Raw genomic sequence first — 27,535 nt, forward strand, 5'->3', positions numbered from 1 at the left:
TTGAAAGGCTGGACCAAAAAAAGATTTCAAAAGATAGTTAATTGTCTGGCAAGCGATTTAAACCCCGAATGAAATTCAAGATACGTTGGAAATAAAAACAACTTACCACAACATCCAGAAGTGTTATGGCTTGTGTCTAGATGTCCACCCAAAGCCTCACGTGGTCACGGGTGGGGTTTTTCAGAGGTACCCGAAACAGCTTGTGATGCTGGGATCAAGGGTGTGTGATTACTAAATTGATCCCCTGATTGATTTGGCACAGTCCTGGGTAGGAGTAAGGGTGCCCCACTGTGTGTGTGTGTGTGTGTGTGTGTGTGTGTGTGTGTGTGTTCTGCGTGGAACATAATGGAAAGACAGAGGGTCTTTGCTTGTGGCTTGCTTGCTGCTTGCGCCCTCCTGCCTTCTGCCTGCCCTGCTTGCCATGGACTGTTTCAGCACCTAGACAGGTAACTTAAGAAGAAAGGATTCGTCTGTAATTTACAGGTTATGAAGTAGACCCAAAGATTTCTTTGACTTGTCCAGGACGCATAGAATTCAGGCCATTGCCTTCGTCCTGCTAATGCTATGGCACGCTTGAATAAGGTCTCTTTAGAACTTGCTGTGCCTGCCTTTAGCTGTCACTTTTCTTTTTTCCTGTACTGATTTTGGTTCCTGTCCTTAGTTTTCTTGCTCCCCTTCCCCACTTTTGCTCCACTGTCTCTCTAATTTTTGTTTTGTATGGTCCTGGAGGTTAATCTTTAACTTGTTATCTTTCTTTTGTGGTACAGTAAGCCCAAATTATAAACACTTGAGTTATGAACTTTCATGAATAGGAGTGGACCTCATGATAGGAACATTCTTAGATGCGAACATATTGCGGAAGTAGCTGTTGTGTCTGCCGGACATCGTTCCCACTGTGTGCTTACTGGACAGTGCATGGGATACAGTAGTGCAGTGCTCACTCAGAGCCCAGGGTGTCCAGAAGCAAGAGGAGAAGCAGTGGTTATGCAGAGGGCACTGCTAGGAAGCTCAGAGCAATAACCATGGAAACAAAAACGAAAATATTTGAAAGATTGGACCAAGGCAAAAAGTTGGTGGATGAAGAGGGCCAGGAGGAAGACGTAATGGAAGAATCAAAGACATTAACAACATAGGAAATGGCAAGGAGGTTTTCTTTACTGTTAGTTTTTGAGGCAGAGGACCCCAACGTAGACTGAGACACAAACGTGGCAGCTGCCATTCAGAAGGCCATACGGTGCTATAGAGTCCTCTATGATGAGAAAAAAAAAGAGCTACTACTCAGACACTACTGGATCGCTGGTTTTTCAAGAGGGTTGACAGAGTCGAGTCCTTCAAAACACCTGTGTCAGGCGGGTGTGGAGCTGTAATCCCAGCACTCAGGAGCCCAAGGAAGGAGAAGCACCTTGAGTTTGAGGCCAGGCTGGGCTACATAGTGAGTACAAGGCCAGCCTGAACTGCATAGGAAGACCCTGTCTCAGGTCCAATATGCATTTATGATAAAAACTCTACAGAAAATAGGAATAGATGGTCTTTACCTTAACCTGATCAAAGCCATCTATGACAATCCCACAGCCAACATCATTCTAAATGGACAAAAACTGAAAGCTTTTACTTTAAACTTGGGAACAAGAGAAGGATGTCCGCTGTCAGCAATCCTGTTCAATATAGTTCTGGAACCACTAGCCAGAGCAATTAAAAAATGAGAGAGAAATAAAAGGAGAGAGAAATAAAAGGAATAAGGGAGAGAAATAAAAGGAATAAGGATAGGAAAGGAAGAAGTAAAACTATCACTATTTGCAGATGACATGATACTTTACATGGAAGACCCCAAAAACTCCACAAGGAAGACCCCGTCTCAAACAAACAAACAAACCAACCCTGTGTCCTAATCTAGGACGCTTGCTGATGATCCTTCAGCTCCACCATCTCCCGCCTACCCTCCTCCTCCACCTAGTAACTCTCTTCTTGTCAGTTTACCCCGAGCAGTCCCTGTATGCTAAAATAGTAGTATGTACTGTACTACCATTTTAAGATAACTGTTATATTTACAGTTGTACTGTAACAACTTTTTTTGTAAAAAAACATACAAAACAACTTTGTTTGTTGGTACAGTTGTACTGTAACAACTTTTAAAGGTAACTAAAAGTAGTTTGTTCACAGTATTTGTGCATGTGGTTTTTTTATGCTTTACATTGTATTTTTCTGTCAAAGGTGTATAAGACTCATTTCATCAGACTTATGAATGAATCTGACTTGTGAAATGTTCTCCTGGAATAGAATTCACTTGTAAATTGGCTAAATGTACTGAGAATGGAACCTACCACAGGGCCTTTGCATGGAGCTTCATCCCCAACCTTCTTTTTTTTTAAGTTTTAAAATTTTGAGCAGGGTCTTGCTAAATTGCCCAGGCAGACCTCAGATTTGTGATCCTCCTTTTTCAGCCTCCTGAGCTGCTGGGATTACAGATATGTGTCACCATGCTTGGACTAAGTTCTCTTTTGACAACTAAGCTAGTTTTTCCTTCCTTTCCCTTAAATGATCATAAAAAGAAAATTTAAAAAGTTTATTGTTGGGATGAGAGTATAGATCAGTGGTAGAGCCCTGCAATGTCATGTGTGAGGCCCACAGCTGATCCTCGGCCCAGAAAAAAAAAATTGCATAAGGGTGTCAAAGGACATTAGCCAGGTATAGTGGTGCATACTTGCAATCTCAGCAGCTCAGGAGGCTGAGGCAGGAGGATCACTGTGAGGTCGAGTTCAAGGCCAGCCTGAACTACATAGTGAAATCCTGTCTCAAAAAAGTACATTAAAATTTTACAATCTTCATTGGTTTATTTATGGTTCTGGAATTGAGCAGTACTTCATTCTGTAAAATAGAGTGAGGGTTCTAACAGACTGAGAAGAGGAAGTTGCTTTTAATTTTAAAAATTTATTATCGGAAAAGACATTGCCAATAATTGCCCTCGATATGCTCCTCAGTTTCACACATACTGAGCTTGTTGTTCTTGCTGTTTCCCCCAACATCTTGATTTCTTCTCTTTATACTATGAGTTTGCCGTGTTTATCCTGTGTGTGATTATTATTCATAATGTTAGCATTATGAACTCAAGGTGCATCCACTTTCCTCTTAATACTTGTTTTCATTTATTCCAGTACTCAAATCTTTGTTTGTTTGTTGGTACTGGAGACTCAATCCAGGGCCTTTGCGCTATCCTACATCCCTAGCCCTTTTTCATTTTTCACTTTGAGTCAGGAGCTTGCTAAGTTGCTAAGTGTCCAGATGCAGCTTGAATTCAGGGTCCTCCGGCCTCAGGCTCCCCGAGTGCTGGGATTACAGCCTTGTGCCAGCCACCACGTTGGGCTTGATGTTACAGATGGGGATTGAAGAAAGCAGAAATGAACAAAAGAATTGCACGTTTCAGTTGCTTTCATTGTAAGCCAGGAACAAGGAGACCAAACAATAGAAAAAGAACTTGCTAACAACATGTTACTTTTTTGCAAGGAGTAAAGCAGAGGGAACTTTACTATTTTGCCTACAGAAACTGGGCTGTTTGGGAAATCTCTTGCTCCTAATCTAGGAAAGTCAGATGAAATTTGGTTTGGGTATGGCGATGTGGAAGTTTAGTATGAGTGCCTCCACTTTTATTTTTAGTCTGATCTGTTGGGACCTAGTGCAGAGGCCTAGTCCAAAATAGTGACCTGTAGTTTTTACTTAACAAAAGTTATCTTCTTGTTTTGAGGTTATTTGTTGGAGACAAATGTTCATATACAGAGAGACATAAAATTTCTTCTGGTTTGGGCTATGAGCATAGCTGTCACTGGTTGAACCTTACTTAACATGGGTGAAGCCATGGGCTTATTAAATCATCATGAAAAACCCTTTTCCCTGTCTGGTAAAATCCGCCTTCTGATTCCTAAACTGTGCATTGAAAGGAAGAGGTATGTGTGCAGGAATGGTGAAGGAAAAGAGGAAGGTGGGATGGGCGGGAGAACAGCGTATGGTGAGCTGCTTAGAATCGAGCAGGAGAAAAACCCTCTGTGTAAACAGAAGGGGCTACACTAACAACAGCAGACAGAGGCACTTGAAACATTGCAAAACTCAACTGCAAACAACGTAGTTGTGCGTTCTACAGCATTAAAAACCACGTTTCCAGTCAACCCCTACACAACCATGTGTGAGGAGCCATCTTTCCTCAGGTGATTTAAATAAATTTACGGCTTTTGTTGCCTCAGAAGAAGTAATCACAGAGCTGCAGTGGCGCAGTCTGGTAGCACCCAGTACTTATACAGCGGGAATCACCAGGGTTCATGCTTACTCAGTGGTGGTATTGTGAATTTTGTTCGGTGAAATAATGGAATATATATATTTCCAGAATCCATGGGCACCCTTGTAGGCCTCTCAGCATGCAAGTATTGGTTTTCAGTTCTACTGGTGGGTGTTGTTTCCCTGGACCACACTAAAACTATACACCTCCAGGGAGGCAGAACTGCTGCTGCTGTTTCTGGTTCCCTAGTTTTTGAGTGAAAATGTCTAGTGATAAAGAACCAATAACAATATAAAATAAATAATAAAATTGATGAAACAGCTGGGTGTGGTGGTGTACACCTGTAATACCAGCACTCAGGAGGCTGAGCAGGAAGATTGCCACAAGTTCAAGGCCAGCCTGAACTACATAGTGAGACTCTGTCTCAAAAAACCAAACCAAAATGAAAAAAAAAAAATAGAGTTCATTATAATAAACTAATACAGGTTGAGTTTTCCTAACTGAAAAATTTTTGAGTTAGGGATACTCCACATGTCAAAATCCTTTGTAAATATATCAACATCCAAAAATTCCCAAATCTGAAGCACTTCTGGTCCCACACTTTTCAGAGAATAAGTATTCAATATGTAGCAACTCACTGAAAAGTGCTCTCTTATCAGTAATTTATCTCTTTGGTGTGTGTAATTCTGCTTGATCAATAGTAACTTGTAGAAATTGGATGGAAACGTATTTCCTATTTTTCTAAAGCATTTGAATATACTTCAGTTTTCTGTGTGTCTTAGTTCTCTGTATTGAAAGAAAAGCACTGCTCTGTATTGTGTAATTTCAAAATAATTGCTTATTTCAATAGCATTTGGTAGCTGGACAGTGAAAACGGAAAAAAATGGTACACTCTGTTATCTTAAATCCATACATTTATATTGGAATAAATTATTCCCAGATCTGGGCAATGCTGTTATGTCTACCCTGAAGTTAACAAGCACCAGAAGTACTGTAATTCTATATTCTCTTTTTTAAAAAATTCTACCTTCTACATTTTTTTTTGGCAAAACTAGGGATTGAACCTAGGACCTTCAACTGAGCTATGTTCTCAGCCCTTTTTTTCTTCTTTATTTTGAGACAGGGTCTCACTGTGTCCCTCAGCTGCCCAGGTGGGGCTTGTGTTATTGCTCCTCCTACCTCCCAGAGTGTTGAGATTGCAGGCGGGAGCCACCACATCTGGTTTCGGGTGGTGGCTGACTTTCTTATTTTAGAAGTAAACCATGAGGTCAGGAACCTGGATCCCAGAATGGTAGAAATAAAGCTTCCTTAGTTCAGGAAGACTGTTTGTAGGACTTTATTAGCCTTACTGGAGGTGGTGTTTAAAGGGGGAGCAAGAACATCGTTGGGGGTTAATTTAGTTTCTGTGGCTTTAAAATACAAACAAAAATATGATTATACGGTATTAGTCTTTAAAATGTCAGCAATACTGTTGCTATTTTCACAGCTAGAACTAGGATATGGCATAATATCCTTACCAGGAAAATACCAATGAAGTGTGCTTTTGGGAAGTTTGAGCATACATTTTATGAGCATCTGCACCCATGGAATAAAATTCAAAATGAGCGCTGAAAGGGCCAGGCATTTGCTCGCTTTATCCTTTCATTTTACAGCTAAGATTCTCTTGGAGCTGGGGTATAGCTCAGCGGTACAGCGCTTGCCTAGCATGCTTAGGGTCCTGGGTTCCATCCCCAGCACCTGGTCATGGCAAATACTTTCACAGTTAACAAGCATTTGATCAGATAGTGTTAGCAAGGGGTTGGGCTTTATATCCTTGATTGCCCTAAAGCTATAAGAGCATCAATTAGGACAATATGTGTGTGCAAAGATTACTTCAGATTATTTGGGAAAGCTTTTATTCCAGTGTTGTGAACTTCCATTCTGAAATCACTGGAGTGTTTTTGGAAAATGAGTCTACTCATTTATGGTGGTAGTAAATATTTTTGCTTCCCATACACTGTGTGGTCACTATTTTGGCTTAGAAAATTAGCACAATTCAGAATTTTGAAACAACCATTTTGTTATATCCATGGATTTTGTGGATCTATGCAGAAGAGACACGGTAGGGATGGTTGATCTTTCCTTCTTGAGGTCTTAGGTCTCAACCCATGAGATAGGTTGGCTCAAAAATTAGGACTGCTGGAAGGATATCTACTCTGGACTGCTTCATATGGCTTACTCTCCTTAAAGCTAGTGTTCTCAGGGTTGTCAAGACTAGCACCTTTTGGGGGCTCCAAGTCTAAGTGTCATAGTGCATATGGCAGACTGCCTGGTCTTTTTGTCCAGTATCAAGTCACATACTATTGTTTGAAGCCACCACAATCCTGCTCCAGTGCAAGAGGTAGTGGCCTAGACCCCACACCTCTCTATAATAGGAGGCATGTCAGAAAATTGGGGGCCACTTATACTCTATCATTCAACTCTGAAAAATTTCCCTGTAGATGTTTTCTCAAAGTGAAGACATATTCCTCAAGTCCTCTATGGCTTCTGAAGCCAATAAAACTGCCATGTAATGATTTTTCTCTTAGGGAATGTGCATAGAATTAACAGGTGGGCTGGTGTTTTTAAACAAGGGCTGCAGATATCTGTGTCCCTTGGGAGAGATGGGCTGTATTTATTCCATGAGGGAGAACATTTCATCATTATCCGATGAAAGCCCCTTTGTTTAGCATTCATGCTTGTTTGCTTTTACTGTGTGCTGTTTGGATATAGATGCTTCTGCGAGCTTCCGAGGAAAAGCATGGGTATCAATATCTCAAAAGTAATCAAAACGTCCCTCGGGTGGGGCCCAGGCAAAGGAAGTGAGCCCTTACTTCAGCTGCAAAACTTAAAAACCACAAAAGTTGTAATCAAGATAAATGTTTTGTTTTTTATATTTTTATGGGTGTATGTTTGTGATACATGCTGAGTACATTCACTGTGGGTCGTTGGTATATGTGTGTGACGCACATCATTCTTTTACCCCCCCCATCTGTGCTCCCATGCCTGGCTTGTCTGTCTAAGAGCAGAGGCAGAAAGCTGAGTGTGTGGAGAGGGCAGGGAGAGCCCAGTGCACCGTAAGCTTTTCTGGAGGGTGAACAGCAGATCGCTTCGTACGGGCTTGGCAAATACTAGGCCACATCAGTATCTGGTTTGCAAAGGTACAGTTGGCCTTGACTGATAGCTTTTAGGGAAACAACTGGGGGAAAGGGGCTGGGAGCTTCTGCAGGCCATTGTGTGGACTTCCCCAATATTCTTTTATTTTCAGTTCCCCAAGCCACTGTCTTTCCAGGACTTGGGGGGAGGATGTCTTTTTTTTTTTTTTTGACACAGTGTCTCACCATGTAGTTTAATCTGGTCTCGAACTCACAACTCAGCAATCGTCCTGCCTCAACCTCCCAGTGCTGGAATTATAGGTGTGGGTGTGCCTCCACACCGGGCTGGGGGGGCGAGCATTTTCAGTCCTTGACCCCCATCCCCCAAATTTCTGGGGGTAGACGTGCTTCTCACTGGTCCCCATCTGTAGGTGCTTGGATTTAGTTTTTTCTTAGGTCAACTGACACTCAGCCATCATGTTGAAGCTTCCTAAAAATGTGATTTGGTCCGCGGCGTTTTGTCTCATTCTTTATTTCCCTGTGAATTTCTCTTTTATTTTCCTCTTGTATTTGGAGTGGAGATAAAAACTTGTGTTCAGTTCTCCATCTTCTTAGGTAATCTATAATTTTTACTAAACCTTTTAGATGATTATCACATGGTTTTCCTTTAGAAAGGACTTCTTTAATCACCTATATGTTACAGATGCTACATTTTGTCCTGAGAATTAAGGCTATTTGGTACACATTAGGGCCATCTAGTGGACAATTTGAATTTAGCATCTTTGGGGTTGAATCTGACAGCAAACTGGCTGAAACCTAAAAGAGCTACATGTAAAGCATCACTAGCTGTCTCCTTAACGTCTGTTGGGGGAAAGTCTCCCCGAGTAGAACAGTGTCTTGTCCACTTTAGGGTAGGTGGACATAAATTTATTTCGTGGTTTATTTTTGTCACCCATTTCATCCTCATGGCTATCTTAAAGAAGTGCTTTAATAGCCTTGTGGGAGACAAAAAGAAAAAAAGAAAATAATGGACCTGCCTGCTGTTCTTCTGCCTTTATACTCTTTTTATCCATTGCGGCTTGGGTTCTACTCTTCTCCCCTCTGAGATATTTTACTAGTCCATTGCTGGCCTTTGCTCGGAATTCACCGCGAAGGAAAGGGCAGGTATGATTAGGCTGCCGGAGCTGCTGGCAAGGTAGCGGCTCCGAAGTTCTCGCGGCCGACCGGGACAGCTGCCGGTGAACGGTGCTACTCTGCGGTCATTAAGACTTCATGTTACACCGAAGCCAGTCGAAAAGACACCAAGCTACCCAGTCTCAAAAGTTTAGCTTCAATAATTTACTTTAAAAATGATCTGAGGAAGATTTCAGGCAGAAATTTAAAATTACTTCTCGTTTTTTCATAGCTCCAAAAGGATTTTATGTCTATAGCTGAGAATTTAAGCTTTAATCCAGCTAACTCGGGAATCCCACAGTGTCACAATACTGTACTTTTTATATGAATCGTCAGTGTTTCGGCCAAGTGCAAACCAATTAAGGTTTTAGATAGATCAAGTGTGAGCTAAAACCGGCTACATAATTTAAATGCCATCCAGCGGCCAAATGTCATTTTTAGTCTTCAATCAAACAGTTTTGGTACCTTCTAATATTTTTCTTAGTGTGATTTATCAAAGAATTTTGAGTCAAAGATATGATGGCTCCTTCTACGCTTGACTTGAAACAGAATTAGGATATTTCCTTGTCATAAAAATGTTTAACAGTTTGAAATGTACATAAGTCTCAGCTCTTATTCCAGGGACATCTGCATATAGAGCTGTAAAACAAAGAGTTGTTTGCTTGGTTTTGCTAATATGCCATTAAATAGCACTGTCATCATAATTTATTACTTTGTAGTTGAAAAATAAAAAGTGTGTCACAATAATGTCATATGAGTAGTATAAGAAGGAAATTCTTAGTATTGATGGCCAGAGGATTTAGTGTCAACCTTCAGGCTTAGAAAATCGAAAGCTATGAAACAGACACATGATCTGTCCACAAGTGCATGCCACAGACAAATTAGTGTGACAGTAATAATAGTGGCACCAGGAGCAGTAGCCGGCACATACAGAACACACATACCAGACATGGTTCTGCGTGCTCTACTTGTACTAATTCATTTTATCTTTTTAATAGTCTGATGAGGTAGATAATATTGTTATTCCCATTTTATAGTCAAAATTGAGGCATGGAGTTACTAAATTGCATGCCTATAAGAGAAGGGATGAGTAGGGCCTGGAGCATTTGGAGTGCCCCTTGGTCTTTTACCTGGCTTCTGCTAGTCCTGATTTGGTGGGAGGATCCTCAGAGGGTTATGAAAGACCCTTCAGCATCTCCAGGGAAAAGGTCAGATTTTGATCATCCCAGGCCAAAGCTCTAAGCAAGAGTCTGAGAATGTTGGCTCAGGGATAAGGCTGAACAGATAGGATTTTTCTGAGCTCCTGACCAGGTCACCTTTGGTTGGACCCCCCCACTCTTTTGGCTTTGTGGTAGTAAAGTATTCCTAGAGAGTTGAGAGTGCATTTTACTTTCATATAACCTTCTTCTCCATCTCTTTAAGTAGTAAAGAGTGGATTGTTTTGTTTTGTTTTTGAGACAGGGTTTCACTGTGTAGGTTGGACTGGCTTGAACTCACCATGTAGCCCAGCCTGGCCTCTAACTCATTGTGATCCTCCTGCCTCAGCCTCCTGAGTGCTGGGATTACAGACATGTATCACTGTACCCAACAAAATACTTTTCATTTTGGTCATAAACCTGGTTCTGTTCTTCAATTGATGGATTGATGTTTTTGAGACAGGGTTTCACTATGCCACTTAGATCGGTTTGAACTATATAGCCCAGGATGGCCTTGAACTCACAATGATCCTCCTGTCTTAGCATGTGGAGTATGAGGATTACAGCCTATGCCCTCATGCACAGCAGGTATGTGATTTTCTAAAGTCTTAGAGGTAAGAAGTCAGTTTACTATCTCACATAGTGCTTTGCCATTTTAGTGAGGCAAAGGTTTTCAGGTAAAAAATATTTTAAAAATAGAAACAGAAACTTGGATGCAGAGAGATTGTTTTGCTCAAATTTATGTATGTACATAAATGTTCATTCCATGTATTAAAACACAAGCTAGTTTTTCTAGGTACATAGTGTTAATATATATGTGTGTATGTTTATGTGAATAAATGACAAGGCAAATTGAGTGCTTGCAATTTTTAAGTACAGTGGCCAAATGTGAAAATTAAAATTATGATAATTCCAATTTTATTATGTATTTTCTACTTCCTTAGTTGCTATTAATAGATCTTTAAAAGGACAGATAATCAAATCATAGCTATAGGATAGATAGCTTAGGTATTTTCTTGCCTCAAAGACAGAATCTAAGGTTTACTCTAGTCCTGTAATTCTACTTTATTTAAATTTTTAGAATTCTTTAAATTTTCTTTGAAAGTTTTTCTTATATTTTTTCATACAATGATACACAGCAATTTTACAGATTATCATGTTGAATACTATTCATCCAGCAGGAGGCGGCATTTTACTATTAAACTGACACTGCAGTTTCTAACAAAATTGTTTTTCTTTCTTTCTTTCTTTCTTTCTTTCTTTCTTTCTTTCTTTCTTTCTTTTAAAGATGTGGATGACTAAACACACACATCCACAATCCTTTCAAGGCAAAGATTCTTGAACATCACTAGCATTTTGCATATTGAAACAGTTAAAAAAAATCCAAATCCTGCTCAGATTGTGTTTAAAATTACAAATACCACATAAGGTAGCCAAATTCATTGGCAGGAACTGTTTTTGCAATAGACACTGGTGAAAATAATACAAAGCTGAACAGAAGATGTAGTAGAAGGAAGTGAAAATCATTGAGTTATAGCTAACCTGTAGAAAATAAGTGGTCAAGAAGAGCAACACTTGGGAAAAATACATTTGGTTCACTCAGAAATAAGAACCGACATGGATTTCAAGCACTTACCTCATTTCACAAATACAATTTCTTGTTTCTTTCCTTGTCCTTGCAGAGTTACAGGATCTTCAGAAGGGACCTAGAAATGATATGTGGCATATTTCAGTGATATCTAGGCAGAACTCATTTCATTCATCAAGGGACGTGAGTGTCTATCTGCTTTCAAAGAATTAGAAAGGGATTCTACCATGATAGGGGAAATTAAATGAAGATGGTAAGAAAGCAGGAAGAATTCTGTTGCTCTATATTTGACATAAGTACTCAGGACTAACATTAGTGCAGTAATTGGGGCCTGATGCTTGCTGTAGCTTTCCTAAGGGGCTGGGAACTGAGCATCAGTCCCCATGCATATCCCTGTTCCCTGAAATCCTGTCCTGATCTATAAAAGAAGCCTGGAAGAAGTGAGGTGGGTAATTCGTTGCCTTCTCATGGAAGAGGGACTGCTTGTAACTCCCACTGCCAAATGTACAAAGAGGCACAGCACAGCTGGTGTTTAGAACTGTGCCTGCTTTGACCCTTGCTTAGATAGCTCTGGTGGGACTGCCTATTCCCCTCAGAGGAGACAAGATGCAAGGTAGAAAGAGAAGATTGAGAGAGAAGAAGCTGCTGTGGAGCTATGAGATTGCGGGCCTACTGTGTGACGTGGCCAGGGTTTGAGAAGGGCAAGAGGAAATAGAGAAGTCAGCTGTCTCTGACCCATTTTACTGTAATACCCCCTCCATGCTAGTACTGTGCACTATAACATGGGGTGCATTACTGAGGACAGTTGAGGGGTAAGTGGACTGGTTCAGCTAGAGCTAAATTTTCCATACAGGAGACTATGCAGAGGAGAAGCCCCTCCAGGCCCTCTTGCTAATTCTCACATGTGTTCTTTGGCAGGTGGACTTGGTACGCTGGCACTCACTCAGTGTTGGCTGGAGAAGCAGGGCAGTCAGTCGGGAGAGGGCGACAGCTAAACCTGTTGAGTAGGAACTCTGTCTCCTCCTCTCTCCCTCCTCTTGAGCCAAGACAGGGAGGGATGGAGCGATGTGTCAGACCCAGCCCTCCCTTAACCTCATCTCACCCCCAGTGGTCAGGTCTTGACTCAAGGCTTCTCTGGAGTGGTGGGATGGGGTGGAGGTGAATTTAAGTGGAGCCTGAAATGAAGTTTTAGGGTGGTGGTCGGGCAGAAAACCTACACCTGGAACTTCCAGGAGGAGAGTTAATTCGGCTCACAGTTTTAGTCTGTGATCGACTTACTCCTGGGCAGAATTGGTGTGACAGAAGAACATAGTGGAGAAAAGCAGCTCATGTCATGGCATCCAGGAAGCAGAGTGAGAAGCGAGGGGTCGGGGGAGATGCACCCTTCCAGGACCTGGCTCCACCTCCTAACAGCACCCTCAGCTATGAACTCATTAGCAGATCGATCCCCAAGGATCTAGCCATCTTCCCAAAGACCCAAAAGCTTTGAAGGGGACATTCGCAATCTAAACCACACTATTCCACCTTGGCCCCCAAAGGGTTCATGCCCATCTCTTTGTCCAAAATGCGCTTAGTCCATCTCTAAGAGTCACCAAAATTTTAATAGTTTCAGCACTGCTGAAAAGTCCAAGTCTGAGGTCTGCTCTGAGACTTAAGGCAAACTCTTAGCTGTGAGCCACTGTAAAAATAAAAAAGAAAGTGAAACAATTCTGCATCACTTGTCAGCCCTTTGGCTAAGATCAGGTGAAAGTTAAATAATTCTAACATACAAGTGGCACACTGTAAACATGGTCATTCCAAAAGGGAGAAATGGGGAGATAGAAAGGAATTTAACCAAAGCAAGACTGGAACCAAGTAGAGGAAACTTTAGATTCTGTAGTTGCATATCCAGCACCAGGGCGGACTGTGGGGAGATATCCAAAAGGCTTGGGCAGCCTTTCTTCCGTGGAAATGCCTGTTGCAACCCTCATGGCCTCTGTTAGGTGGCTCCACTCACTGCCTATGGCTTTCCTTAGCAGATGATCCACATTCCTGGTACCTCCAAATTCCTGGAGTGTCCACTGTACATTTGGCCTCACTCTTCATACACTGTCCTCACAAAGATACATTGTTTGGGTCCCCAGATCTTCTGAAATTGGAGCAGAAACCTCCATGGCCACCACAACCCTTGCATTCTGCATCCTGTAAAACAAACATCACACGGACGATGCCAAAGTCTGCTGCCAGCTTTAGCAGTAGCCAGGCCCTCTTGGGCTGTGGTTGCAGATGCCTGTGAGTGCCTGGATAACTGAGCACTATGAAAGAAATCTTTAGGTAGCCCTTATTTAGCAAGAGATCCTGGGCCCATGACTGTGAAGAGTGGGTCTTGCTTATTCTTTTTTTTTTTTTTTTTTTTTTGTTTTTCTCCAGTACCGGGAACCGAACTCACGACCTTGCACTTGCCAGGCAGGCGCTTTGCCGCTGAGCTAAATCCCCAGCCCCATAGGTAGCCCTTCTTTAGCAAGAGATCCTGGACCTATGACTGTGAAGAGTGGGTCTTGCTTATTCGTGAGATGCCTTCCAGCCATCTTTGCTATTGTCCTCATGCATAGCTCTCAGCTTCTTTGAATGCTGATTTTTTCAGTAACCATTCTCTACCAAAGCATTTCCTTTCTAATGAAATTGCAAACTTTTACATTTGTTTTTCATTCTAGATCTGGCTAAAGGAACCAGCAGTACCCATGCCCAACCTGATGTTAGTGTGCTTTGCAGTTTCCTCCATCAACTTAATTAGTCCACAACTCTTAATCTTAGTTTCTTGTAAAGTCTCGGGACATAAGCAAAATAAAGACAAATTTTCTGCCAGAGCATAATACAAATGGTCTCTAGCCCAGCTGCTGATGGAGTCTTGGTTGTCAATGGACAACTACAAACCTAGCCTTTACTGTGCATTTCTATCAGCATTCCAGTCTTCTGAACTCTGGACAGTACTGCCCATAAAATTCAGCTTATATCCCTGTAGGGCTTCTCTAGCCAGCCTCTCAAAATCTCTCTAATTTCTCCCACAAACCATTTCCAAAGACTTCTAAACTGGATAGTCAGGTATAGTCATAGCAATGACCAAAATCTTTGTCACTTTTCTTAGGTGGAACAAAATACCCAACACCTGAAACTCGAAGGAGGAGTTTGTGAGCCCATGATTGGCTTGTTCCAAGGCAGAGATAGCATGGCAGAGGGATCTTGCAGAAGAAAGCTGCCGATGTCAAGGCAGAGAGGAAGCAGAGTAGGAGGGGAGGAGGCAGTGCTTTTCCAGGTCCTGTCCCCAGGGACCTCCCTGTTCCAACCAGGCTCCAACTTCCAACAGCACACAGCACTTAAATGATCCAGATAGCTTCCAAAGCCCATCTCTGAAACGTGAGGCTCTTGGTAGACACTGTGGATCTAAATCATAACGTGGAGGAAATTGAAACAGTATTTCCCACCCAAAGGAAGTGATGTGTGTGTGTTGGGAAGTGTGGTGATGGCCAGGAAGGAGACACAGACCTACCACACACGCTCACACCTACACTCACATACGTACTCTCCACCCAAGACGGGAGAGGAAGGGAGAGGAAGGGTGGCAGCTGTCAAATAAATACACTCTTGTTTTCTTCTCATACTTTCATGACCAAAGCACAGATGGAGCTAACAACTAACTGTATCTTTTTGAGCCCATATTTGCAGAACAGGGAGTTTTGTAGTTTTCTTAGATACAGCTAAGTGGATCAACAATATCTACTATGGAGTCTCTGAGGCAGTGAATCAGAAATGGATGAAGGCAGTATATCTAGGCAGAGAAAAGGTCAAATATAGAACCCCAAGAATCTCTTGGCTTCTGTGGTGTGGAAGGATCCAGAAGTTCTTACCTGTCCTGCAGCAGGAATTGAAAGTAGAGGCCTCCTAGGGTCCTGGTAGCAGCAGATGAGATGAACCCCAGCTTAGCCCATCAGGGGCACTTGAAAGATGAGCGGGGGTAGCTTTGAGGACTTGGAAGACCAGCCTGTGCTAAGGAGAAGACAGTTAACAGGGGCAGGACCCCCAAGTTCCCCAGTCTTCCAATGCCATTAGCAGGGTGTGGCTGAATAGTGTGGGGTTACCTCTGAGGTGCCAGCCCTGGGGTCGGGCATGCTCCTTGGAGGTAAGTAATCTCTTCTCTGCCCACGAGTCTTCATCTTGGGAGGGAGGGAGAAGAGAGGAGGGACAGTCTTAGAGGAAGCTTGGGTTTCTGAGCTGTCGGCATATGAATCTGAAAGAGACTGCATAAACCAGGTAGCCGATTGACTCACCTGGCAAGTTTGTTCTTCTCTTTCCCAGCCATCTGCAAGGTGGGAAAGAGAGCTTCTATGGCAGTTTATATCACTTATAGAAAGACATGATACACCGCATTTTTAGTGTGTCTAAGTTGTAATGTGATATTAAGCAAATCCCACTTGTGTGTTCTGTTCCCTGTAGTGCTAGTGTGAGTGGAAAAAGAGGCTGAAAGGGTGTGTGTGTGTGTGTGTGTGTGTGTGTGTGTGTGTCTGTCTGTCTGTCTGTGTGACTGGGTGTCTGTGTGTGTCTGTTCGGGATAGAGACTGGAGAGAAAGAATTTGAAGTCAGGGAAAAGGAGAGAAATAGTGATCGGAGGACGGGTAGACAGGAAGGAGGAACTGAGGAACAAGGGCTTGGAGGTGACTGGAACAAAAGGGTTTGCTTAGAACTGAGACTTGGGGAGACAGGAATTAGAGAAGAGTCTCAGGGAGCCTCTCGCATTGGAGTGTGTGATGAGACACCTTCCTATCTTCTCAGTCACCTTTTATCAAGAAGTACATCTCTGCTTTCCCTTTTTGGATCGGTTTCCTGTTTTCAGCCTTACAGTCTGGTGTGTTTTGCCTGGACTCAGGGGCTGGAGGCCTTGGGCTCTTGTCACACCCTGGTGACTCAGGCTGAGGTTTAACAGGTTCTTCTTACTATTAAGTATATCTTGTGTCGGTCCCGTGTTGAAATATATGCTATCTCTTCCTGTTTTGCCCCTCTGGAGATTAATCCATCTCTGACATGCTTAATAGCTATTGTAAACTTAAACTGGTGAAGAAATTCGTTTGCACAGTTTTCTTTCCTAGGTAGAATAACTGCAGTGTCTTTGGTCTTTTCTCATAGGTCATTGGAGCCATTCTTCCCCAGTCTTTTAAGCATCTTTAGCATTCTTTGGATTTGTCACTAAGTCTTTAGTTAATCAGCCTAGAGAAAGATTAGCATATACCACAAACAGTGCTTGGCTTGTGTATTTATGAGTCACACTTTACCTCAACTATGAGGTTACATTTATTTATTCAGATAATTTGCTTCATTAAATAGAAGGTCCAGCTTTAGTTATAATGGCCCCAGTGATTTCAATTGTCTGCTAATTATTGTGTACTATGTAGTTAGGTCTATAGTGATTGCATTTGTACTAAACATATAAGACTTTTTTCCTGTCATTGTTCCCTAAAAAATACTGTATAATAACAACTTATGTAACATTCACATTGTATCCAGTATTATTAGTGATCTAAGGATGATCTAAAATGTGTGGGAGGGTATGCATAGGCTATGTTTAAATACTAAACCATTTTACATAAGGAATTTGACCATCCATGGGGTTTGGTATCCACAGGGATCCTGGAATCAATCTCCTGTGGTTACTGTATTTAGGAGTTTAGTTTATAAAAAGTTCAAAGTGTATATTTACTTAAAATGAGAGAACTTTAAGTCTATCATAAATGTCTACTTTGGTTGATTTCTTGCTTAACGAGGCATAGTATACAAAAATGCTGAACAGTTCATTCAACCATGTGAACAAAGTAGGAATTCTGCAGGATTAAATTTCAGGATAAGGCAATGAGAAAATTCCATACAATTATGGGAAAATGAGAAGAAGGAAACAATCAGTTTGTCATTTTCCAGGAAAGAAAAGGTTTTTGCCTTTATGCCTCAAATTATGTGGTCCACTTTTGGGTTTAAAAATAGTGTTGCAAAAGCTGATTGGGAGAGTTATACTGAGGGTATCTTTCATAGTCAGAGGTTTCTTGGTAGTTGAGGATAATACCTATGGTACTTGAGGATATTACCAGATATTTCAGTGTTCATGAGCTCCAGCACAAAATAATAGATGGAGTTTGAAAGCCTTTGTTGAGGCCACGTTGAAACTTTGGACAAGGTCAAAGTTATTTTGAAATACCAAGTCCTTCATTATTATTATTTTTTCTTTTTTTAATGTCTTGGTTTCTTGAGACAGAGTCTCGTTATGTAGTTCAGGCTGGCCTGAAACTCCCTGTGGAGCCAGGCTGTCCTTGAACTTGTGATCCTAATACCCCAGCCTCCTAAGTGCTGAGATAAAAGACATGTGCCATCTTGTCCTGCCTAAGTACACTATTTTAAAAATTACATTATTTTTGATCAACGAATAGAAAAGTAAAAGCTTTACTTGAGAATGTGTTATAGCTGTAAAGTAAGTGAAATTTGAGCTAATTATCTAACTAATTCAAATATAAAAGTTTGAAATACTCATTTAGAGGCAAAACTGAGTTTGAATTGAATCCTTTATTGAATTGCCTTAGTTCTCTTTAGGAAGAATCAGCATCAAAACTGAAAAGTGATGTTTACAGCTACCATTTTTGTTTTCTTTGGGGACTATCATTTTGGTAGCAGATTATTTATTTGACACTTAATTGGCGGGTACCTAGCCATTAAAGAATGTTTTCTCTAAGTAATTTCTTTGCCTCTGGCCTCATTTCCTTGTATGAATTCTTTTATTTCGACTAATTCTCTTGTTGAAAATGAAGAGAGAATGGCCTGGATATGCTGCACTTAGCAGGTCTGCCCCTGTATTTTCTGACTGTCAGTGAGCTCATTAATCACGGTGCAGCCCTTGGTGAGAGGCCTAGACATGGCACCGTGAACAAACATGAGAAGAGCCGGGCACAGCGGGAAGACGGGCAGCTCCGGTCTCCAGTGTCGCACCGTGCTTGTTTTAAACTCTGGAAGTGAAATTCACATGCCGGTGCTCAGACCGCGCGCACCCAGCAAGTACGTTTGCTAGCACCCAGCCCCACGAGACCATCAAACCCCAAGAAGGGTGGGTCATCCTCCTGAAAAATATGGCACAGGTGCAGCTCACGGCCTTGAGCCCTGCTTCTGTTCCGACATGTAATTGTGTCTTTGCCATTCCGAAGGCAAACCAGGAGAAATGTCGTATGTGAGGTATAACCAGCATGATTAATCAGCAGTGAGATGGGCCGCTCATAAAAGCTTGGGAAAGTAGGCCCGAGGTTGGGAAGAACAAGCTCAAAAGCACAGGAAAAGAAATGGGAAGCAGTTTACCTGTTTTCCGGGCCTCAACCCTCCAGTAATTCACATCACAGTGCAACCACCGTCACAGTATTTTACATTTTCAAGACAATTTTGGTCTAAATATCTTGGTCATTTAAAAATAAATACAATGGCTATTACAGTTCTTTTTTTTGGTACTGGGAATTGAACTCAGGACCCTGCACTTGCCAGGCAGGTGCTTGTGCCACTGAGCTATATCCCTAAGCCCAGCTATTACAGTTTTGTTTTTAAATAATTTTTTTTTTTTTTTTTTGAGACAGTGTCTTGCTATGTGGGCCTTAAACTCACAGTGATCATCCTGCCTCAGCCTCCCGAGAGCTGGGACTACAGACAAAAGCTCTAGCTGAATTTCTAAGTTGCCTTGGCTGGGCTTGAATTTTAAATCCTACTGTTTCAGCCTCCCAGAGTGCTGGGACTAGAGATTTGTGCCACCAAGTCTTGTTGAGAGACTTTTAATTAAATTAAAAGTAGCAATTTTTTTCAGACAGGGTCTCACTATGCAGTTCAGGCTGCTCTTGAACTAACTTTGTAGCCCAAGCCGGCCTCGAACTTGCAATGACGCTCCTGCCTCAGCCTCCTCAGTGCTGGGATTACAGGCATGTGCCACCACACCCAGCAAAGTAGCAATTTTGGAAAGCAGAATATGCTAAACATCTGGAATATTCAAGAGAATGTTTTAAAAGAGTCTTTGTTATGTCTGTGAAACACCATCCACATGCTTTTTTATACCGTCAAAAAGGATATACTTGGTTGAAAAGCAGTCACAGAATTTATGTTTACATGACTGCATATCTCACAATCAAAATATAAGTTCATTAAGTTTGTTCCAAGGATTTGTCAGTTTACATGTGATTTATTCTTGTTGACGAGGACAGAAATATTGAGTTAAATTTTTGTATCAGACCTATGTCTTGTAGGATTTAAAATAAACCAGTCTGGGTGACCTGAGTACAATCCAGAAAAATGATCACTGATGAGAATAATGCAAGAGTCCAGGTAAAGCAGACGAACATGTTTGCATATGTTATATATGAAAGCACAGCTTTGTGTTTCAAAAATAGAAGGCCCTGATTTGGTTTTAAGATTTTGATACTTTCATAACCCAGGCAGATTCTTTGTCATTGTTCTTCACTATTCTGAAATGTTTACTTCACCACTTCTGCCGGCCCCTGGTGTGCACACACCTTAGGCCTTGTCATTTCTGGAAATGCTTCACAGCCGGTACTTTTCCTCTTTGGGTACAACTTTTTCCTTCCACCTCTTCTGTTTGTCAACCTTTTCTAAACGTTTCTTCCTCATCTGCCCCGGCACTCCTCTGTGTGTGCAGTGGTGCAGACTCCGGCCTCTGCTTCCCGCTGCTCACTCCGGGGCCTCGGCTTACAACTCGTCAGGGCCAGAGCAGGTCCCTGAGAATGTGTATTTAGAAGGGTGAGCAGCGTCCATCTCTGCGACGGCCCTTCCCCAACACCTCCGTCTTCTTCCAGGTCACTGGCCCGTCACTGCAGAATCCTTTGCTTTCCTGCTGCGTGTCAGGAGGGAGAGAGCAGAACATCTGGAGCAGACACCTTGTCCAGAAGTCACCCACATCATTTGCTTGTGCTCTCGTGGCCAAAAGAACTCCAAGAGAAAACTGCAGAGATACCTGGAAATATTTATGAGCTTTAGCAATTTCTTTGACACTAGTCTTGTAGAATTTTAGATTTTGGTGGAGATGCCTCTTTGTAATTCTCAGGATTGTGAGTGGCTTCCTAGGGATCTAGTTTATATTTTATTCTTTACTTAAAGTGATACCTCAGCACTCCTCATTCATTGGTTCTGGGAGGCCCAGTGTGTACTAGAAATGAATACTGAATGAATTGTTTTGGCTGGAAAGGGTAGAGAATCACAAGGCAGTTAACCCGTCAAACAAGAACCAAGACAGGGCTGAGGATTTAGCTCAGCGGCAAAGCGCCTGCCTGGCAAGTGCAAGGTTGTAAGTTAGGTTCCCGGTACCGGAGAAAAACCAAAAAAAAAAAAAAAAAAAAAAAAGAACCAAGACAAACTTTTGCATTAAAATGCGTGGAATACCAAATTTGATAAGTTTCACAGTAATCAAGTACTGAAGTATGATTTTATTTAACAAATATATGTAATGCTTACTAAGAGCAAGGTAGACATCTCAGTGATCAACACATTTTACTTCTTACAACGACCATACGAGGGAGGTACTCATTTATGTGGTATTATAAGTATCTAGTTCTTATATACTTTCAGGTATATAACTGTACCTTGGTGTATATATGTATGGATGTATTTGTGTATATATCTGTCTATGGAAACACTGAGGCCTAGAAGAAAATAGCTTTCTTAAAAACTGGCCAGAACCAATTATTTAACTTGGATATCTGTTAAATCTATGTTTTAGTCACTATGTAACGCCTTCTCCTCCTGAATTTTAATTGGTGATTCATTTTTCTCTTTTCTCTAGACTATAAGGGCCCCCAGGACAGGGACTTTTTAGTCTTTGTATCTTTTGAGCTGTGAATGGGTCCAGGCACACAGCGAGGGGTGGAGGTTATTAGAGTTGTAGGCCTGGGCCACGGGAGGTAAGGTGCTGATCCCCTTCTTTGTGTACATGGCCAGTGGCTTCTAACTGTTAGAGGAGTGTTAAACTTATTTTATTCTGTGCTTCATGGGACAAGTTGTGAAATTTTGTATAAAGTATCTTTAGACAGTTTCCTAGAATATTTTAGCAGTTTCTTTTGAATGTCTGAATGGGAATTCTAGGATTTCAGTTTCCTTCTGTACCCTGTTGTTATGATTCTGGGAAATATGGCTCAATTGTGCTTACTTAATGTTTGTAAACATTTGGGAACCTTTGTGCTGAGCTGAGATTTCGTTCTGTACTACCTGTTCTAAGGCTCTGGTTTCAAGGAAGATTCCACCCAAAAAACTTCCAGGGCTGCACAAGCAGAGCCATCACCGGCAACATCAGCAGTTTCTCTTGGAGGTTTTCCTAAGCCACATCTCGAGGAGTTGATTTGGATCAAAATTTTATATTCCCTGTGAGCTGAATCATTTTAAAAATATACTTGCTGCAAGTGATACCTGCTTAGAAATAAATCTACCAAATGTTAGCTCTATGTAAGAGTAACCACCAGAGATTAAAAAGTCAAAATCACATTTTTCTTAGAAATAGATTTTTCATGGATATCAAGCTAGGGATCCTCCTTATTTTCCTAACTTGGTTTATAATCAAAAGGGGGTGCTTTTCATTAGAATAAATTTTGACACTTTCTGTGGTCCTTGTTTCCCCCAACTCCACTTTATTTCTCACACACCCACCCACCCACCCACCCACACACATACACATAGAGACTTTTGTTTATTTCCGTTTGGAATATTTTGAAAAAATGTGGTCTCCTTGCTGTTAGTCCTGATGTCAGCATTCATTGGCTTATTAATATGGCAAACATGCTGTGTAACTAACTTGTACCATTACTTAACTTGCATCTGATTTTCCTTTTCAAAAACTGGAAGTAGTTACACATGTCTTTATATGATCAAGTAGAATCCCGTCAAAATTATTTTCTTTCCCTGCTTCCCTCTGGGTACTCCTTGTTTTCCCCCAATTCCAGTGTTGGAATCAAACTCTCAGTGCTTTCACAGTCAGAGTACCTTCAGAGAGGAAATACTTGTATCCTCCTGAGGGCAATCTAACAAATTCTGCTAACACAACTAAGAGGCGTGAATTGGTTGAGTGAGGCCAAAAGGATCATATAGTTGAGTTCAAGTCCCGAAGCAGTTACTTTTGATATAAATGTCATTGCCACTAATTGTTTGTGACATATGAAGTGCTATGGGCTTGCTTGAAAGATTATAAAGAACAAGAATTTAAGGCAGTGTATCTGAATTACATGTTTAGTATTACATGTCTTGGGTGGACATGGTGTGAAAAACAGTAACTGACAAATCAGTGTTTCATATATTCACCATTAGAATATGTGTGTATAAACTGGGCATAATTGTGCAGGCCTGTAATCCAAGCATTCTGGGAAGCTGAGGCAGGAAGATTGTAAATTTGGGCCTGGACTAGGCTACATAGTAAGTTCAAGACCAGCGTGGAACACAGCATCACTCTGTCTCAAAAAACCAAAACAAAACAACCCCTAAAGCTTGCTAGGTGTGGTAGGACAATACTGTAACTCCAATACCATGGCAGACTAAGGGAGGAAGATTGTAAATTTGAGCCTACTCTCAGCAATCTAGCAATTTAAGCAAGACCCTGTCACAGAAGTTCAAAAAAGGGCCAGGGGAGTTGCTAAGTGTGAAGGCTCTGGGTTCAATCCCTAGTACTGAAAGACAAAACAAAGCAGAAAGTGTGTCTGATTGGGAGAGGTAGGTCACTGTGCCCATGACTTGGAAGGTTCTATATCCTTTCCTGGCTCCTCCTTTGATACCTTCTGCTTCCTGTCTCCTATGCCATAAGCAGCTCTCCTTTGCCATGCCTCTCTGCCGTGCCGTCCTGAGGCTGGTCCACAGCTAACTGTGGACCCAAAACAAATCTCCCTTTTCTTTAATTGTGGGTGTTGGATATTTTGTCCCAGCAATGAGGGAAGTAATTAAGGCAGATTTTGGTACCAGAGAAGTGAGGTAGCTTCTGTGATGCTACCTGACCATGTAGTTCAGAGTGGTTTGCAGGAGGAGTTAGGAAAGGTTTGGAGATGCCAGCTGGAAAAGCAGCCTTAAAATACTATAAGCCGTGCTTGAAGGAAAATTGTGGTTGGAGCTCAGAAGACCAGAATGCTGGTAAAAGTGCAGACAATAAAAACCAGCCTCTGGGGTTTCAGTTGGAAATAAAAAGTCAATTGGAGGTTGGACTTGAGATATATGTGTTATGCTCTGGCAGAAAATTTGTCTACATTTTCTCATGTTCTGAGACTTTGTGAGAAACTGAGATTAAGGGCAGACTAATTAATCTGGCAGAGGAAATTTCATGGGAGTCCAACAATCAGATGGTAGCAGGAACACTGTTTGGAATTTTAGCCAGCTTTATAATGAAAATCAGTACCAAATGGTACAGCTGAATGATTTAAAAGTTTTGAGTTTGGCCAGAAAGAAAGCTCTGGTAATGCTGTGGCCTGAAAAGTTAGAGCAGAGGAAGCTTGGTTGCTAAAAAGATTAGCATTAAAAAGAAGCCAAGTATTTTTCAACAGGATAATAAGAAGGAGGCCTTGAGGTCATGTGAGGAACCAGCAAAGTCTCACCACTTACTGGCTCAAAATTGGGAAAGTAATAGACTTTGCTTTGAGAAGACAGTTCTAGGACACCTTGTTCCAGAAGAACTGCCTAGGGCATTGATCGTCTGGGGTTTAGCAATGCTGAAATTGTTAGGACTTTGGCAGGTCAACCATCCAGGTACTCAGAGGCCTCTGCACCTGTGATTCAAAGGGGTATTGCTACTGCTTGAGTGGGAGGCAGACCTTGGCATTATCCATGTGCTGCTGGTTTTACATGCATTCAGAATACAGGAGTTGTAGGGTAAGGAAGATTTCTACCTAGATTTCAGAAGAAGGTCTGGGAGGCCAGGCAGTGTGTTCTCAAGAGGGCAGTGGGTGAAGCTGTGAGAGTAAAGCTGAAGATGCAGTGGAGTCCCTGGAAAGTTAAAGAAGTCAGGAACATAGAACATCTGAGGAAAGCTCAAGCAGTGAGCGGAGCCCCTCCAACAGAGAGGTCATGAGGGCTGCCGCAGGCAATGCCATAGAGGCAGAGCTATGCCAGCCCTTTGGAGCTCATGTTTTACCACGATTTGCTCCAGGTGCCGGACTTTGAACTATGGGATTTACAGCATGTTTTTGGTCTCTTTTGCTCCTTTCATATCTATCCCCCTATTTCTCCCTTTTGGAATGGCAGTGTTTACCATGTGTCATTGCATGTTGGAAGTATTTAAATTTCTTTTTGATTTTTATAGGATCTTACAGATAAGAATTTGTTTTAAGTCTCACAGGAGACTTTGGACTTGGCCTTTTCAACAGCGCTGAAACTGTTAGGACTTTAGCAACTTTTAGAGATGAATTAAATGCATTTTGCATAAAAGAATATGCCTGAGTCTTTTGGATACCAGAGGGGGAAAGTTATGCTTTATATCTACATGCTTCCCAGTGCCTCATGAGCTCATAGACAGGGCTTTTGGAAGGCGATTGAATTAAGGGGGTGTATAGCTGGCTTGCTGTTAGGAGGTGGGATCTGGTTTGAAAGGTCAGGTCATTGTGGGCTTGACTCAAGGTTACTTGTCCCTTCCCCACCCCTTCCTGAACGCTTTCTGCCTTCTGTCCATCATGCTGTGAGCTGTTGTTCTCTGCCATGCTGTCCGGCCTTTGAGCTAGCTGACTGTGGACTGACATGTGAGCCAAAAGAAACCTTTCTTCCTTTAGGTTTTGTGAGTGTTGTATGGTGGGTGATGGGTACTAGGTATGAGGAAAGTGACTAAGATAATGTATGCACATATTTATTCATTGATTGATTGTCTTTCTCATCCCAGGAAAGGATTTGAGATTACTTTTCAGAATACACAGATACAGAGAGATAAATACAATTAAAAATGAGCCAATCAGACATCAGAAGCTAAAATGAGGGTAGGAAGCTGTAAATGAAGCTAGGAGCTACATAATTACATGAAACGTGTGTTGTAAGGATGGGCCTGTTCACTCATGTTGGCCACAAAATATGTCCTCTGCTACCCAACAGCTAATATATGGAGAGATATAAGCCTCACACTGAATTAGAAGGTTCAAAACCATCCCTGACACTAACGCCAGCAAGGAATTTCTCATAAAAAGTGTTGTAAAACAGTCATTTGCAATATTCTGAATAAATACAGCAAGTTTTATTCAATAATCATGTGACCCTGTGTACCTTGTGGCTAGCTGATTTTCACTTTTCTAGAAATAGCTAGTTTTCATTTGTGGGGCTGCTTATTTTTTACCATGGCTTGAGAATCTTTGAGGGAAAAAGCTAGCAAAATACTAACCTTTAGATCAAAAAAGGCAACAGTATTGGACCGCTGAGATATAACCAAGAGATAATCAGAAGAGCTGCATATATATTTTTATCCTACAAATGAATAAAAATTTTTAATTTGACTGAGTTATGACTATTACTATGAATTTTATTGATTGTCACTTAATGTTATTTGCATATGATTCTGATAACTTCCAATATGTGTATAAATGAAAGAAGAGAAAATAAAAGTTTTTTTTTAAACTCTATATATTTCATGTATTTGTTTTAGGCCCTTACTGATAACAACTCATTTATTTATAAAAGTGATACTTGTTCATGGTAGAAGATTTTAGAGAATGTAAGTATGACAAATGGTCTAAAGGATAAAATCTCCCAATCCAGAAATAATATTCATATGTTATACAGTGTATGTTTTTATGTGTATTGTATAATGTATATACAAAGGCTTAATTTCTTAATTTTATGAGGATTATCTAACCACAGCTATTGAAACTAACATTATAGTTTCTCTATTTACAATTAAGTAAAACGGTTGATTTTCTATTTGCTTTATATGCACAGAGGTAGCCAAAGCTCCTGTGGAATGGGAAGGAAAAAACAACGCTTTCAGTATAAGAACAGAGATTAAGTTTGATATTCATATATGCTCCTTTGCTCCCTTTTTCTTAGAATTGAATTTGAATTTTGAGCCCAAGTGAAAAATTTAAATAAAAAATCTAGAACAGCCTTGGCTATAACTAGCAATACAGTAAAAAAAAAAAAAAAAGAAGAAGAAGGCTCCTGAGCCTTCATACATGAGGTTTTGGGGTGGTCAGGAGGCGATATTTCCAGCTGCTGAGGTGAGGGATTTTCTCAGTAGTCTCTCCCACTCCCAGGGCATTGCTGCTGGAGGCTACAATCCTGGAGCATCAGAGAAGAGTGGACTGTTTCTCCTCGGAAAAGACAGTCTGCCACTGCAAATGTCTACGTATTTGCATCTGTATCTGTGCCTATGTTTGTGTCTATGTCTAGGTTGAGGACCATATCCTGCCTTCCTCAAAGCTCATTATATGGAGAACTGAATATCAAACGTTGTATAAGGTAACTGATTATACTAACTTAAACATAGTCATTGAAAATGTATTTCTCATGTATCATATATGTTTTTTTTTGTTTGCTTGGTTTTTTTTCCGGTACCAGGAATTGAACCCACGACCTTGCACTTGCCAGGCAGGTGCTGTGCCGCTGAGCTAAACCCCTAGCCCTGTATCATATATGTTAACTTTGATCTTTCCCCCAACAATGGAATATACTGTTACCTCAGTTAAGTCTAATGAACATCTGAGTCAGGGGAAGATCTTCAGCTTTGGCATGTCCACCAATTTCTATCTTTTTTATTTTTCCTACTGGGAATCGAACTCAGGGCCTCGCACTTGCAGGCAGGTGCTGTGTGAGCTATATCTCCGGCCCTCTGATTTCTCTCCTACTCTCAGTGGTATGCTAACACTTGTATGAAACCTCTATTTTTCACTAGTTACCAGCCATTGTGTTGTCTTATCTGCCACTACCTTTTATACAATATTAATGGTGAATATAGTAAAACAGCCCAAGTCTTTGTCCACTCAGAGATGACTGTGCTGGTGAAGCAAGTGGCCGATTGGCCCCAGGCAGTTCTCCATATCATCTCTCAAGATGTTTGTCTGAGTGCCAGGGGACAACATTCAGAATGTGACCTACAATAGGGTCCTAATGGATAATGTATATAAAAAACTACATGGAAGTTGAGTTCACAAAAATAGAGGACCATGTGTATAAAAGATGGATAAGGTAGGAAAAATGGCCTAAAAGTAAA

At 41.3% G+C, this 27,535-nt stretch overlaps 1 long non-coding RNA gene across 3 annotated transcripts; it reads right to left on the bottom strand.

The window, feature by feature from the left end:
• Positions 1–234: 234 nt before the first annotated feature.
• On the bottom strand, positions 235–16,162 carry LOC106149517. 3 transcript variants are annotated; one of them, XR_001235759.1, is made up of 6 exons: positions 15,639–16,162; positions 15,450–15,524; positions 15,219–15,357; positions 13,373–13,515; positions 11,383–11,452; positions 235–450 (listed from the first exon to the last, which is right to left on the bottom strand). It is a non-coding gene; the product is annotated as an uncharacterized LOC106149517 (long non-coding RNA). The 3 variants fall into 3 exon arrangements; XR_001235760.1 differs by lacking the exon at positions 235–450 and adding an exon at positions 3,202–3,360; XR_001235761.1 differs by lacking the exons at positions 235–450; positions 13,373–13,515 and adding an exon at positions 3,202–3,360.
• Between the last annotated feature and the right edge of the window lie 11,373 nt (positions 16,163–27,535).

Source organism: Chinchilla lanigera, unplaced genomic scaffold, assembly GCF_000276665.1.
Source record: "Chinchilla lanigera isolate Chin_1 unplaced genomic scaffold, ChiLan1.0 scaffold00047, whole genome shotgun sequence".
NCBI lineage: Eukaryota > Metazoa > Chordata > Mammalia > Rodentia > Chinchillidae > Chinchilla > Chinchilla lanigera.